The sequence below is a fragment of the Pieris napi genome, chromosome 9, assembly GCF_905475465.1.
Source record: "Pieris napi chromosome 9, ilPieNapi1.2, whole genome shotgun sequence".
NCBI classification, from domain to species: Eukaryota; Metazoa; Arthropoda; class Insecta; order Lepidoptera; family Pieridae; genus Pieris; species Pieris napi.
In genome coordinates this window covers 3,441,691-3,459,158 of record NC_062242.1, presented here as the reverse complement: position 1 = coordinate 3,459,158, position 17,468 = coordinate 3,441,691, and the positions used below count along the sequence as shown (strand labels likewise).

The window sequence follows — 17,468 nt, the reverse complement described above, 5'->3', positions numbered from 1 at the left end:
CTGAATTAAGGGAGTTACCAAACAATAATAATAAGAATCTTTCCTCCAACATCGATTTTGTTCCTTTAGAGTAGAGACTAAGGGGCCGTGGTGATCGAAGTGCACAGGCGGTAATTAAAGATTTAAGTTGGCGCCAGGTAGAACCGGTAACCCCAGAGCTGGTGCTTTCCTCGCTCAACGAATAAGTATCGCAATACGGCGAGGAAGTGCTACCAGCGTTAAAGGTACACTGCCACTTTTTACATTTGATTTAAGGGAAAAGCCGGATAGTTGCCCCACTTTTCGAAAAAGCTTTATATTTTTTTTTAATATGAACTTGCTGAAAATTATTTAGTATGTATCTCGCTACATTGGTCCTTTATCTTCTATAAAAGCCTATTTTTATACATAATTAACAATGGTTTTGAATAAATACTGTTTTATTTCACCTCTCAGAAAAGGGATAGTTGCCAACTATAGCGGATAGTAGCCTAGCGTAGAAAATGCTTCGGGGGATACTTGCCTCGTGCGTTTTTATTTTGGATAGAAATAAATTTATATCAATTAGAGTAATCTTTATTATTTATTTAACAGTCTTTATAATTTACTGAGATATTTTATTAAGTACAATTTGAAATATTAAGAAACAACAGTAATTTTTCTCCTTTTTCACCGGAAGTAACTGATTTAACTGCTTTAGCACCTTTCTTAGCTAATACTTTACCAATTTTATTATTGAGTTGGACACCGCTTTCATCCATGTTAAATATTTTATCTGGCTTATCCAGAAAATTATTCTCAGTTAAAATAGTTGTCAAGAGTTTGAAAAAAATTTGCAACTTCTGTTCTGTTGAGACCCTTCGCTCTTTTAATTGATAAACCCTCAGCTTGTCTCAAAGTTATATCAGGATTTTAGCCATTGAGGTCCAGCCATTTTACTCTCATTAATAAAGTTGTGCTTTAATCCCAACTTTGTCTCAATTTTTCGAAGGCAAGTGTTAAGCTATCTTCTGTCCAGTTGATGTTGATGAGGCATTTTGCTTATCTATAATAAATATATAAAACTGTGAAGTAGATATATATTTAATTTACAACAAGTTAGAGACAAAGTAAATTCGAATAAACACCAAAAAAACAGCAAAAAAATAAAATCCGTCTTTGCTTGTTAAGAAATGTTTAGTCACTCTAGGGGCAACTATCCGCGACAGTAAGCAGGGCGACTATCCTTTTTGATGCGGATACATAATAAAAATTATTTAGCAATAAAACATGATAAACAGTGTAATTTAAACTCTAATGCATGCAAAGAAACAAAAAGTTGACTGAAACCACGATCAGTAATAAAAATATTCAATAGCAATTACTTACCAATATAAATATAACGCCCGTCAAAGTTTCGGCGCGGAAGATTTTTGCTCACACGGACAAAACACTTGGGCCTATTCCGATGGCTTATGTGGCCTTTTGGCCTGAAGGGCAGTCACTACTTATTGTAGTAAAGCGCCAATACAAATTATAATCTTAACATAGTTTTTTAAACACCGGGGCATGTATCCGGCTTTTACCCTAATTGTCTTTTTATTATTACTATTTTATTTATTAGGTAGTTACGTCCTCTATTATATATTTTTAAGTGACTGTTGTGTTTTGTGAACTATTTAAAGGCAAAGTATAATAATAATCAGACAATCATAAGTCCATATTATGGTTATTATTGTGTTATTTCCAATATCATTAACAATACATTTGTTGTACATATATATTTTTTTGCGACTCCTATCTTCTTTCAGTATCATTGATCGAAACCACTTCACTGGTAAAGCTTATTCCAAATTTTTTTATCCCTGGCTTTCTAACTCCATTCGCTTCCTGCTAACGCTTCTATACCTTCTATACACCTATTTAGGGCACCCAAAGGTGTATAACACACATATATAAAAACCACAGAAAACCGTAGCTCTGTCAAAATGCGCAGTAATGATGTCTAGTTGGGATTGCACATAGTTATGTGATAGACTGTATTGTTGTTAGGATTTTCTGTGTACCATGTGTGTCCAATGTCTATATTGATATGCTATGACACATATAAACGAAGTCCATTATAGGTTTTTCATACCAATTAAATTCCTTGTTAACTATATTTTTTAATGAACAACGAAACAAAACAATATCAATACGAACCTATTGACTTTTTCTCTCGACTAACGAGCTAAGAAACAAACGTAATTATTTAAAAGAAAGAAAAAACAATTTAAGCTGACAGAAGCTCATTGAACAGCGAAACGTATTCAAATATCTAAAATTGTTGACAAATTAAGTTCCCCATCGTCCCTTACCACTTGAGAGAACGAAATTGTCCCTACTTTAAAACCAAATCACTTACATCTACACAAAATATATGCAGCCTTATCGTAAAGGAATAAAGTTGAAATTTGTGTGATATTGAAAATGGAAGTGTTGTGATAAATTGTATTGATCGTGAAGGGACGGAGATGCTCGTTTTACTAGTTACTCAATTAGGCCCTTTGTATTTATTTATCAGAGTTTGTGTAACGCTAGACGGGGATGCAAATACATCTACTGGAGTGTTGGAAAGAGAGGGAGTGTAGTAATTTGAGTTCTCTTCGTAATTCGTTCCTATTTTTGCAGCGGGAAATGCGTTTTGGATTTTCATGTTCTACAGATAATATGATTGACAATAGTCTAAAGGTTAAACAGACGCAGTAGGCTTAGCTGTGACTTCGTTTTAATTGTTATTTACCCATTTAAAGCCTGTATTTTTCTTAGTGGAGACTTGAAGTAGAAATAAAACGGGGTTTTATAATTATTATTCGCCTACATAACGTTATAACCTGTGGTACGACGCTCCATTGCGTTATAACCCTACGGCACATGGAGTTTTTATAGCAAAATAACCGTTGTTAATGAATTGACACAACATTTGGACATATGAAACTCACTACTCATGCTGTCAGCTGAGCACAATGACGAAGAAATAAGTGTTTTATAATAAAATAATCGCCGGTGCGCGTCGGTAGCCCAGTCGCGGCCATTGTGAGCGCGTCACTCCTCAAAACAAGCTGAGAGTCGACGAAAAGTTTTTAATCATTTTCTGTATCGATTGACAACGGTCTTGCCATAAAACGTGAACTGAAACAGTGCGTTTGTTACCATGGTTACCATTCAAACTCAAACTCAAAATATCTTTATTCAAGTGGATAACCAAGTACACTTTTGAATCGTCATGTTAAATTAATCGTAAATTTACATTTACTACCAGTTCGCAAGTCAAGGGCGTAGAGCGGGTAAGAAGAACTGGCAAGAAACTTTCCGCCACTCTTTTTAATCGCCAAGTATTGTCATACAAATTGTTTGAACTGGAGCAAATCAATCCCAAGGATTAGGATCATTTAAGTAGTCCTCATTATAAAGTAAGGCCAAATGAGATTTCTAACAAACATAACTTCAGTGTTATGAATAATTTATTTCATAATTTAGTAAACTTATTTGAAAATCTGTGGATTAGTGTTATAAAAGCCTAATGTATTTTGATCAATTTGACATTGACAATTTTCTATTATGAAAAAAAATTAGTTAAACGCTTTGGCGCCTTTTCAATCATCATTAGTAATTATTTATAATCAATTAAAATTAAATTATAATAATTGTAAAGTATAGATTAGATGTAGTATGTTTTTACTAAGAATTAAATTTTATTCATTAAGTATATTTTGAATAATTAGTTAGTAATCTGCGTAGTAATTATGCAAAAAGGTCAATTTGTGTACACGAAACAATAATTTTACAATTAGTACCATTGTTGTCTGCTGTACAATTACAAAAAGATCAAGTATACAATACTAGCACTTTGTTTTAATGATAATATTAATAAAGTTAATAGTATCATTATTACCTGAAACCTTTTAGTACAACTTTGTTGTAATAGTGTAAGTAGTAAGTAGGTACTAGTAACGCAAATATACGTTTATGTTACATATTTTAATTCTTTTCAACACAGAAAATAAAAGTTCGAGTCAGATTTGTTATTTGCTTTAAAAATTATAAATTACATATATACAGAAATGTTGGATTACGGAGTATAACTAATTTAAGATTTACAATTAAAATTAATAGTGTTTGTTTATAAATTTGATTATGTCTATGTTGAGTGTTAAATAACTTTTCATGCAATTTGTGTACAAGAGTTTCAACTATGTACTTCGATTACGTCCATTATGCTCAATTTGTACTAGTTTTTGTTATGGTATTAATGTATTTTTTATCAAGGAGTCCTGCTGCAGCTGAAAGCCAGCAACCGGCTGGAGGTGACGTTTTCATTTCGTAAGACACTTTTCGGTCGCACAGCCAATGGAGTGAGTCTATTTAAGAAGCTTAATTATATTTATTTCCAACACACAAATATACAGTATTTATAATATTCTCAACCTACATAGTAATAATAATAATAATTAAAAAAAAACGTGTTTCTTCTTATGTACACGCGTTAGAAGTTATACTTCTTTGGCGTAACAAGATGATTTTTTTTTAAATTGTTTATCTTTCGCCTTATTCTTCATTTGTAGAAAAAACGACACTAACAATAGAAAAAGGTATTTAATACATTTAAAGTTTTATTATAACGTATTATCTAGTAAGTACACAAAAAATATTTTGTGATATTTAAATAAACTTTAATTAATTAAAACTTTAAATAAACTTACTACATAATTAAATAAATGAACATTTTTTATTTTCAAATGTTATGCTAAGTGTGTCGGTTTTTTGTGACGGTGTGCGCCGGATCGTAAAAAAATAATATTTACTCTCATCATTTTTCCCTAACGCGCCAAAAGAAGTATAACTTTAATTAATACATAGAAACTTAAAACATATTTAAAAAGTTTGGCCCCTGTGGCAGTGTAATCAAAATTTAGATTTCACCAGCTCTTAAACTATTCAAAATGTTTTTAGAAAACAGTCGTAGAGGCTTCCGTTTACGATCGTTTATTTAGTCATTGTTCGTGGATCGCCTAATTGTGTGGCGGACAGACAGACGAACGGACACCGTAACGATGAGAACTGTTTTTATGTTATTTAAATAAACATTAATTTGGATGGACGTAATTACGGCTGAACTGTTGAGCTGTCTTACACTGACTAATTGGGAGGATAAATCATTCCTTTAATACCCGATAAACTACGTTTAATTAGAGCCTTAATTATATAGGTATGTGTATATGTTGATATAGTATTTACTATATTCTTAACCTATAATCATAATAATCATAATAATTTATAATTGACTAGCAGACCGGCCAAGCGTTGCTGTGGCTAAGGTTTTTTTTATATTACATAGTAGCAAACTATTCAAGGGAAGGTAGGAGAACACCAGTCATGGGTACTTTCAACACAGCGCCATCTGTTAGAATTGTGACTATCAAATAATTAATAAATAATTTGCAATAAAATAATATTGCGGGTATAAATTGAGATGTAAGATGTATCCTCTCTTTTAAGTTGGGTCAAACTACACACGGTGTGCAGATTTGATTGATATCGGTTCGGTAGTTTAGGAGTCCATAGCGGATAAACAACGTGACACGTAATTTATATATATTAAGATAAATAGAAAATTAAAACAAATTTAAAAAGTATGGTCCCTGTGGCAGTGTACCTTTAACGCTGGCAACATTTCCTCGCTGTATTGCGATACTTTTTCGTTGAGTGAGGAAAGCACCAGCTCTGGGGTCACCGCTACTATCCACCAGGCGCCAACTTAAATCTTTAATTAGCTGTGCACTTGAACCCCACGGCCCAAAAGCCTCTATTCTAACAAAATCAAAGTTGGATGAAGACTCTTATATAGCTGTATATTATTTGAAGCGATAATAATGATTTTTATTTCCGTGGTTCTCCAATGAGTGGTAGCCCTATCCAGGAGGCCTTTAATAAAGACAGACGTGTCCTGGCGGGTGTGGCTACATCCTCATCTGCAACAGGATGCCTGCAATCTTGGCTCAGCACCCATTGGACCACCGGACATTATACTGGACGAGATGAAATTGTATTCGTCCGTTAATACAGATCATGCATTTATTGGTCCATGTATACAGTCTATGTGCTTTGTTCTATATATCACTTTTAAATCAGTGACAATCCAATGCGTCATTTTATATATGTATCCCCTTTTCCTTTCGTGATCATTTTTTTTTTAATAAGCAAGTATGTCCGGGCGGCGGCATCACTTGAGATGATGATGATGATCACTTTATGCCTGATTGATCTATTTGACGTAATATTTTGCGCCAGTATATTTCAAAGATTAGAATATAAAATCAATTTAAAGTGGAAAATTGGTATACAGATTAAACTAGATATATATACATCACAGATTATAGTAGGGTATTAATGCCATTTGAGTGATTAACCAAAAAAAACCTGTTTAGGTCTGAGCCTCAGGTTTCTGGGTCTGTTTCTAGATCATTTTTCATTGCATCTCATGCTCCAAGTGTTTGCTAAACGTTAGTGTTAGTGTATAATAATAAGATTAATAACACTTTATTTACATCACAATAACACAAAACAGGAGAAAAATAAAATTAATTAAAGCAAAAAGATAATAATGCGCAGACTTACTGCTAAAAGCAGTTTCTTCTAGACATAATTCTAGGTACTTCTGCTTCTCTCTGGAATAAAAGTTGTGGTCCAATGGTATTTCGATTTATGTACGCAATCGTGCGGTGAAGGAAAACATCGTAAGGAAACCGGCATGCTTTAGATCCAAAACAGCCGACGGCGTGTGTCAGGCACAGTAAGCGGATCACCACTTTCCATCTCCATAATTCGCCCATACCATTCAACCCATTTATCGTCTAAAACTAAACGTGTATTCCAATGTACCTATAGATATTTCTTTTAATCTAAATTCAATAAGCAACTCTTAAAATATCCATGCTATAAAACAGCTGTCAATAGAGTATTGAATCGGGAGCACCCCACAAGTAATCAGGCGCGAAACTTATCACATTTATCAGAAAGCAAATCACCGAATCCTTTGATCTCGTCGCTAATTTGACAATTACACCCCGGGAGCCGGGGGCCCTGTTCGCTAAAGGGGAATGCCTAGGTGTTTTAATTTTTTTCTTTCGTTCATATAGGCTTCAAATTTGCGTTTGACGTTGTGTTTTTATTGGAAATTTTTATTTAATTACCAAGTTCCTCTTTTGTTTTACTTAGTTGCTTGCTCACTAGATTATTTATTTATTTAATTATTAAGTTTACGACATCACACACAGTACTAAATCTACTAATTATTTTACAAAATCTTACATCTAAAATGTGTGACAATTAAAGTAAACATAAGTTTCACAACAAAAAAAAATAGAAATTAAAAAAGTACAAGTAAAACATATACAAGATAATACAAGCACAATAAAATAGAATAAAATTATAGAAATGTGTTGGCACTTAATACAAAAAGAAAAAAAAATATCAGCAAAACAGCGATAAAAAATAAACTACTTTTGTTAAATCTAATTCATTCCCCTATTCTTTACTTAGGTAACGAATAGAACAATGACTTATAGAAGAATATATTAGTTGAAGTAAATTGTAGTGTGATCTGAGATAGGAACAATATCTATTTACAATACAAGGCTTTTGTCATCAAAAATCTTATTCTTATTATTAAATATCTAAAACAGAGGTTTAAAGGTTTAAGGTTTTTCGGATTTAACAGATGCAAGAAACGTGTGGATAGCATCCAACCCAGGCTTGAGTTTGCCTTCTGGCGTCAACTTTCAAAGGAGCTGGGATGATCCTCTTTGCAAAAGTGAATTCAAAAAGTTATTAGGTCACATTCCAATAACAGACCGTGCAAGGTTGATGGCTGTGGGGTCTAGGGAAGCTGGGCATTGGCTTAATGCTTATCCTTCGCCAAACACTGGCACCCTTTTAGACCCTGAATCACTTCGAATTGCCATCAGCCTCCGCTTAGGAGTGCCCATATGTACTCCCCATAAGTGTCCCTGTGGTTTTGAAGTAAGTAGCCTTGGACACCATGGCCTACACTGCCAAAAGAGTGCAGGTCGTTTTTCTCGCCATGCCGCGCTAAACGACATTATACGCCGCTCTCTTGCCTCCGTCAATGTTCCAGCAATTTTGGAGCCAACAGGCATCGCAAGAGACGATGGCAAGCGGCCAGATGGAATGTCTTTGATCCCTTGGAAAATGGGACGGGCTTTAGTATGGGATGCTACCTGTGTAGACACCTTTGCCCCGTCTCATCTCCTTCGGACAAGCCAAAAAGCTGGCGCAGCCGCAGAGCAGGCAGAAAATAACAAACGGCACAAATATAAGAGTCTTTCCTCTAACTTCAATTTTGTTCCCTTTGGAGTAGAGACTCTTGGGCCGTGGGGTTCAAGTGCACAGGCGCTTATAGTACGGGAGGTAGCAACGTTTGAAAAAAAAGAATTTTAGGTCAGCTAATTTTGTGATATGTCTTCCTTCTTGCACTTCCGGTTAGAGTCTGGGCAATCTGGCTGGCGGTAGTGGTTGCGTTCATTAGTGCGCATCCTATCTGTCCAGGTAAAAATCCTGGATTTTAAAAGCATTTTAAGAAGCGTAATTTTAAATTTTTCGTTTTTAAATACGTCTACCTGACATACTTTTTTTATTGCCAGACATTTTTCACGTTGCTAACTATGTGCCAGACGCGATTTTAAGTTTTATTTTTATAAAAATTTCAAAGCATTTTAGAATGTCTGTAATTTTAATACTATGTTATTTAAATATAAGGAAAACTGAAAATGAATTTGCCAGACATTAATTCGGTTGTTAAGTCTTGAATTAAAATGATAAAGTTTTGCAGTATGATGAAGCATTGCATTTTAAGAAGCGTAATTTTTGATTTTTCCTTTTTAAATACGTCTACCTGACATACTTTTTTTATTGCCAGACATTTTTCACGTTGCTAACTATGTGCCAGACGCGATTTTAAGTTTTACTTTTATAAAAATTTCAAAGCATTTTAGAATGTCTGTAATTTTAATATTATGTTATTTAAATATAAGAAAAACTGAAAATGAATTTGCCAGACATTAATTCGATTGTTAAGTCTTGAATTAAAATGAAAAAGTATTGCAGTATAATGCTTGTAGTACGAGCATAAAAAGGAATATAAAATTAGATTAAAATTAATAATCAACACTTTATTTAAATTGTCCTAATTACTAAATGTAAGTTATGAATAATTCATGCAAAATTTAGCAGCACACTCTTAGGCAAGGCGATGGTCGTCTTTTGGAGAAAAATTCCATTTGTAGCAAGTATTTTTTCAAACAGTCCTCCTGTGAGGGAGGATATACTTCCCTCGGTGTTGTATAGCCCATAAATGAACCATCACCTTCATTTAATTTTTTTTAAAGTCAACCCATACCGAATTCTTTTGCGGCGGTATTCACACTTTTCCTCATCGTGGACAGCCTTTGCAGCACTATTTAAGTATTCAGTAGTGTAAGAACATCTCCTCCTCTTGTAAGCATCCAAACAAATATAAAGATTCATTACTCATCAGTTGTTTAAGTCGTGGAGTTAGTTGAGCTACTCAACTTACCCCAACCCGGAATTTTAAAAGAAAAGTGGGATTGTAAAAAAATGCCTAGAATTAGACCCAAATCCTATTTACAAATCAAAAATACAATAATCTCCTGGTAGATTAACACTGTCCTGATTGAAAACAGAGAACATTAGACAAAGACAGATGAAAACTTGCGATAAACAATGTTTTTACTTTTTGGTCACAAAATAAACAAAACGCCGTGACACTTCACTCACTCGTCGAGCTGCCACTAGCTATCGTGCGATGATTACCCCTCCTACGACTCCTTCTTTTCGCTATTTGATACTTCCGCGTAAGGTGAATACTTTTTCATTTTAATTCAAGACTTAACAATCGAATTAATGTCTGGCAAATTCATTTTCAGTTTTTCTTATATATACATTACATAATATTAAAATTACAGACATTCTAAAATGCTTTGAAATTTTTATAAAAGTAAAACTTAAAATCGCGTCTGGCACATAGTTAGCAACGTGAAAAATGTCTGGCAATAAAAAAAGTATGTCAGGTAGACGTATTTAAAAAGGAAAAATCAAAAATTACGCTTCTTAAAATGCAATGCTTCATCATACTGCAAAACTTTATCATTTTAATTCAAGACTTAACAACCGAATTAATGTCTGGCAAATTCATTTTCAGTTTTCCTTATATTTAAATAACATAGTATTAAAATTACAGACATTCTAAAATGCTTTGAAATTTTTATAAAAATAAAACTTAAAATCGCGTCTGGCACATAGTTAGCAACGTGAAAAATGTCTGGCAATAAAAAAAGTATGTCAGGTAGACGTATTTAAAAAGGAAAAATCAAAAATTACGCTTCTTAAAATGCAATGCTTCATCATACTGCAAAACTTTATCATTTTAATTCAAGACTTAACAACCGAATTAATGTCTGGCAAATTCATTTTCAGTTTTCCTTATATTTAAATAACATAATATTAAAATTACAGACATTCTAAAATGCTTTGAAATTTTCATAAAAATAAAACTTAAAATCGCGTCTGGCACATAGTTAGCAACGTGAAAAATGTCTGGCAATAAAAAAAGTATGTCAGGTAGACGTATTTAAAAAGGAAAAATCAAAAATTACGCTTCTTAAAATGCAATGCTTCATCATACTGCAAAACTTTATCATTTTAATTCAAGACTTAACAACCGAATTAATGTCTGGCAAATTCATTTTCAGTTTTCCTTATATTTAAATAACATAATATTAAAATTACAGACATTCTAAAATGCTTTGAAATTTTCATAAAAATAAAACTTAAAATCGCGTCTGGCACATAGTTAGCAACGTGAAAAATGTCTGGCAATAAAAAAAGTATGTCAGGTAGACGTATTTAAAAACGAAAAATTAAAAATTACGCTTCTTAAAATGCTTTTAAAATCCAGGATTATTACCTGGACAGATAGGATGCGCACTAATGAACGCAACCGCTACCGCCAGCCAGATTGCCCAGACTCTAACCGGAAGTGCAAGAAGGAAGACATATCACAAAATCAGCTGACCTGAAATTCTTTCTCGAAAACGTTGCTACCTCCCGTACTATTATTAAAGATTTAAGTTGGCGCCTGGTAGATAGTACCGGTGACCGCAGAGCTGGCACTTTCCTGGCTCAAAGAATAAGTCTCGCAATACAGCGAGGAAATGTTGCCAGCGTTAAAGGTACACTGCCACAGGGACCAAACTTTTTAAATTTGTTTTAATTTTAATTTTATTTATTTTTAATTATTTTTATTATTACTTTATAGGTTAAGAAAATTGTAAATACTGTATTTGTGTAAATAAATATTTAAGGTACTATTATTAACTATACTAATATTCTGCCGTCGTAAAACAGAGGTTCAAGTTAACAAAGGGCTCAGAGACACGTGCATTCGCAGGGTGATACCCTCGTATCATTAATGATTTACATAATTCGATAAGTACACCTAATTTCCCAATTGAAATTCAATCTAAAATTGAATTTTTAATGATTAAAATTTGAGTCTAAAATATTAGTCCCCTCACAATTTACCTTCACCAAGAATTATGTGTGGACATTGGTGCCTAAGCCGAACGTCTTACCTCAGGGTTCAGAGTTGAGAAACGCATAATTGTTATTAAGTACATAGTATATGATGAAATAAACTGCCGATGTCAAGAACGTAATGGCAGTTGAAGTATCGGTTTGGTCTTTGTAAGACAGACACAGTATGGAAGACGAAGATATGATGGAATTTATTTATTCTGTAATCCAAAAGAATACATAATATTTACAAAAAGGGCCTAATATTTACAAAATTTTATCAATAAATATTATTCAATTCATTTAACTACATAAGGTACATTAGGTAATGCGGCTGTGATGGTGTAAAAGTGAGGGAATGTGGGAATAGAAATATTATAGTCAAAAGTCTTTGACCATAACTCAATCTACAAAAATATAACGATTTAAGAAAATTATAATGACTATAATCACCTTATAACACAAATCAGTTCAATTCATTAGCCTGTAAATTCGCACAAAAAGTAATTCAATACAATACTATCAACGCGTGAAATCCTACTCTCCCGCTTTATCCCGAACAATATCCTGTACGTCTAAATTAACTTCCATCATTCGCATACCAAAACAATTGCATTCATTTCATATGAATCGTCGCCGAAACGCGAGAAATATACTAATTTCACCTAGCAATCGCGATCGTCTTTCGCGAAACTCATACAATTCGGTACGCTTTGATTTCATACAATACGACGCTTCCTTGCTCCGTTTCCTCTCTACAATGGCTCTTTTATCCAGTGGTATTTTATGGAGCAATCACCGCGTGTATTATATGCTCATTTGGGGTTGCATTCAGAGGGCATTCGGTGACACTTGGTGTATCCGGCGTACTTCATCAATTAGCGGCGGGACAATAGTGTCGACATTTCGATTTGCATAATTTTCTTTCTATGAAATAGCGGTATTATAGATTTGATGCAGTTGTAGCCATGAATAATAGATGTGGAATTCGTTTTTAGAACGTGGGTAACACGTAGGATAAATATTTGAAATTTAATATAACGTTGCACCTAAGACTCTGGCGAAACAAAAACTGTTTCTGGTTCATAGGCACAGAATACTGATTACGGCATCAATAGAGCACTCAAATCTCAAACATGTCTAGAGAAGAGATGACATAAAAAACGAGTTGAGCATGACGTACCTACAGACCCGATCTGTAACGCAAGTTTGGCTCTGTACAGCGAGAGCAAACAACGTCTATGTGGAGCGAAAGTTGAGGAATTTGCTACCGCGGCTAATAAATGCACTACCCGGTCAGTTATTAGATAACCTAACGTTACGCAACAAAAGAGTTAGTTGAAAAACTATTTTTATATGCATTTGTCGCGCTCCTAAACAAGACTGCTATTGTTACATTAATACAAACCACAGTGGTTTTCAAATGTAATTCTGTAGAATAAAAGTAAAAAATGTTCGAAAATGTATCGTTAGCTACTAATAAACAATAACCTCGCGTAAAGCGTGACAATCGATTAAGAAGGGGAAACGCCTAATTCTATACGAAATTAACTTTCTAGGAGTTTGTATAATGTGTCACTTTGATCATTCGTAAGTTACTTCATGTTCGCGTAAAAGGATTTTTCCTTTGTCAGCCCGCGATCGAGAAATGATTGACGTGCGATTCACGCCGATATTACATTACCATTCCCTTTATACCACTGTTTAATAAACAGTTCAAGCGAATTTCAACTCTATTACAATATATATACAGCACCCGTTGTCATAATTGAGTTTTGTCAAGTACAAATGCGCGCTCGCTGCTAGGAGATGTTACAATTTGTTTTAACTGTATGGTAAAGTTGTTATGTTGTGATTATAGGCTTTATTGCGCTTGTAATAAGGTTGTGTGTATGTGTGTGGTCGGAAAATATTGTGTGTATTAGTGTAATAAGCGCTTGGCTTGTAGTCTTTGGAAAATGAGTTTCCTTGGCTGTGCAGGGGAGTAATTGTCGCGAAGTCGGCGCGTCTGATCCAAGCCGCGGTGCCTTTTGATTGTTTTTTACGGTATTATGTTTTTGTCGTCGGTCGATAATAGCAAATGGTTATTTGCGAGAATAGATACTGGGTTTTGCGAGTGTGGCTTAACATCAACACTTCATTAAACTCTAGTTTATTACTTACTCTGATATTACGTTTTCTATTAAGGGGTAAAAACATGGTTCCCATAATAGTCTTGGTTATTGCAATATAGAAGATTGATTTAGATTTTAATGTTGTGGAACTTTAAGTTAAAAGGAATTCCTCTTCATTTTGCATACTTTAACAGGCCATTTGACTAAACGAAATTCCATAATTAAGCATGGGGTAATAACACGACCATAGAGAAGACACAGAGACCAAAGAGATCGCTTTATATTGATATTTTAATATTTATGTTGCCTTGAATATATTTATTAACATTAATATAACGCAAAAAGATACAGTAGAAGAATGTGCAGTACACTCGGGGAATGCAACGTGGGAAGTAACAGGCTGTCATGTCCGTATGTTTGTCCGCGTGTTTTTAAACAACTCCAACTACTTCAAACTACGTGTCGCATTTCTAAATAGGGCTGTCACTAATACCATTTGAACATCAGTATTAAATAAAGCTATAACTTCATCTTCTTAATATTTAATTGTCTATTTGTCTTTCGCTCTGCTGCCATAGGAAATTGTTGTGAAACTGTTCTAGATACATCAAATACTCTTTACATCTCTATATGACACGGTAATACATCTAAAGAGAGGCGGCCGTATCGCTCATAATCCACCAACCCATGGTAAACACATTTTGAATTTCATAAATTTTTAGTGAAGATAAATTTTAAGAGAGCTAAATAAATAAATAAATAAGTGATTATATTGGTAACAACTGCATTAAAATCCTTGACAAAGTTAACAAAACTGCCCCCGCCAACTGTCATCAAGTGTCGCTATAATATGATTTTTTTACTTAGCCTACCTTTTTATTAGCTACATACCGAAATAAAAACCAAAGACTAAATAAAACTAAACTATATTTTTTTTTTTCATTTTTCCCGCCATTAAAACCTTCCTCAGAGTTCAAGAAATATAAAAAATACTCGAATTGGTCCAGCCGTTTTGCGCTTAGTAACATATACTTAGTGATTCATTTTTATTTATTAAGTATTAAAATGAATATAAATCAGTATTTGTAACAGCCCTATACAAAGATCGCAAGGCGTCCGTGTTGACATGTCTTTAAAATAGAGTAAATATAAATCATCTCGTGTTACAAGATCGATTTTAAAACAATATAGCCCGGGCTTGAAGGCGCCTTCAGACAAACACAAAAATACAACCAAAACTGTTTGATCTAAGTAATTGCTCTTTCTGGTAAAAGAAAAAAATAAAACGCTAGGCTACAACCTTTTTAGGTCCGGGCCTCAGATTCTGAATCTCTTTCATGTCAATCAAATAGGCAAGAAGGTGATCAGCCTCCTGTGCCTATACACGCGGTATAATCGTTTTCCCCATTTAAATACGAAAACGGATGTTTTACCGTTTTTTAAGCAAAAGACGAAGAAGTACTAGGAATAGAGAAATAGGAAGTGGATTACGTCATCATTGTAGTGTTTTTCTGGACTAATACATTTCTTTATAGAAACCTCTTTTGAAAATCTGTTTCGAAATCTTTTGTTCCAGTTTAAAGTCAAGCCGGTTTCCTCACAATCTTTTCCTTTACTGTACGAGCAAGAAAGTCCATTGGTGCACATCCGGATTTCGAACCTATCTCAAGGATGAGAGTCACACTAAGACTGATTCTTGTGGAAAAAAATCTAAACTAGATAAAAAAAATACATACAGGGTATGTGGTTACTTGAATGTCAAAGTTGTATGAGCTTTTGACATACAGTCATAGTTCACGCTATAAGATTCGGAAACGAGACTAGTTTCCCGTATGGCAAAATCCTATACAAACCTGACGTAAGGACATCCGCTATATATATATATGTACAACAAAACACCGCAACAATCGTGAATTGGTCAAAATGGGAAGATCTCAAATTTAGATTGATTAATGTCAAAATTCGATCTGTCATTTTCATACAAATATCAAGCCAAAAATACCGATCAGTTCTCCCAAAGATGGTTCACAAAAACAGAAGACTATCGATCCATCGATCGGTTAATGGATTGAAATATCAATCTCTAGTAGTAAAATTGGGATTGAGTATAAAAGCGGCCGTAAGTCGCTAAGTCTCGGCTGATCATTCGGCCATAATTTCTGTGGTAACCACCCTAAACAAATCACAGGTTATCCATCCAGGGTGTATTACGTGGAGTGGGTACTAAGCCACGGAGTGACGCTGTATTAGTGATATTTGATTAATCTATACACCAGAACGTAAATACTCAACCAAATATGAACAAATGTGAAAGTAGTAATATAATTTATCGTTACAAATTTAAATATAGCGTGATTTCGTTTCTTTTTTACTTTCGCAACGCAAACGAAGCTTATCAAATGACTTTCCAATGACGTCACTGATAATATCTCACTCTGTAAAAGGAGTTTACAGGTGTCGGCGAAAACTGGTGTTAACTAATAACTTTACCGCGCCATTTATATACAAATGCCAGCAATAAATAGCACTTCGTAAAACAATAGACGGTCGCTAATAAGATAATGATGTTAGGTTTGTCAAAGAGTTGAATATTATATAGATATACTAAATCCGCTAGACGCCCAGATGGAGGAAGGCCAGGAAACACAAATCCTTTTCAAGTTCTTGAACATTTGATAGTTCTTACTGGTTAACTTAAATTTAGATGGGAGCTTAATTACGTTGATAGAAAATATGAAGTATAAAGCAATGCTTCAATACTGTCTCTCTGTCACCTTTTATTGAATAAACTAAACAACAAACTTAGGAACTACACAAGAGGATAAATACGTATAACCTCTAAAAAAACGTAAATATCGTACGTAGTATCAAAGTTAAATAATAAAAAAATAATGTACTGTTACTGTCTCAATCTAATACGCAACCATTGCCACATCTGCTTAATAATCTTAGTATTCATAACAATTCCCTAGAGGGTTACAAGCATTAGCGAGTGCGCACTATGAATAAATGATAACTACACCAAATATGGCAACATTAAAAATAATGAGGCAATTGCTTACGTTCTTCTATCAGGTGCTTCCTATACTGAGCTTAATGATATTACATAATAAAAATTAACAAGCTATGTACACGACATATTAACATTTAAACGATACCTAATTGTTTAATAACAATAAAATATTTTATTTAACCATTCAACTAAGGTGACTTAAATGTTTGGAGAACAAAATTAACTAATCTTTCAATTAAAAAAACAATAGCGGTGTCTATTTTTCATGCATTTTATATTGCCGCCTCAAAGCAACGTCAATGACAAACACAGATAGGGCTATTCTTATAATGATGTTTTTTATTTATATAATGGGAAAGGCAAAGGACTTTAGTCCATACAGCCAGGTCTTGTTCTTGGTAATAATTGAAAAATTTTGGTAGTTTTAAAGGCCGAAGCCACGTCTACGTAGTTCAGAGCTTTTCTTATTTTTATTAGATATTTATCAATAATAAATCACAGATCATAAAAGGACTCAATTCACAGACTACGATACCTATATATAGAATATTTACCCTATACTAGTAGATATCATTATTTTTTAAGTCAGTAAGTAAGATTGTGGCAATATTACGCCATTAGCCGAATTTTTTGTTTGCTAAAATTTCGACAGGTGTCCGAACTTATATCGGGACCATCTTTTCATTACCATTACGGCTCATCACCGCCCACCTTGTAATTATACGAGATGA

General features: G+C 33.8%; 1 long non-coding RNA gene across 1 annotated transcript; it reads right to left on the bottom strand.

Moving 5' to 3' along the window:
• Nucleotides 1-539: 539 nt before the first annotated feature.
• On the bottom strand, nt 540-1,395 carry LOC125052508. The gene is made up of 2 exons (XR_007117456.1): nt 1,348-1,395; nt 540-1,024 (listed from the first exon to the last, which is right to left on the bottom strand). It is a non-coding gene; the product is annotated as an uncharacterized LOC125052508 (long non-coding RNA).
• Nucleotides 1,396-17,468: the final 16,073 nt, after the last annotated feature.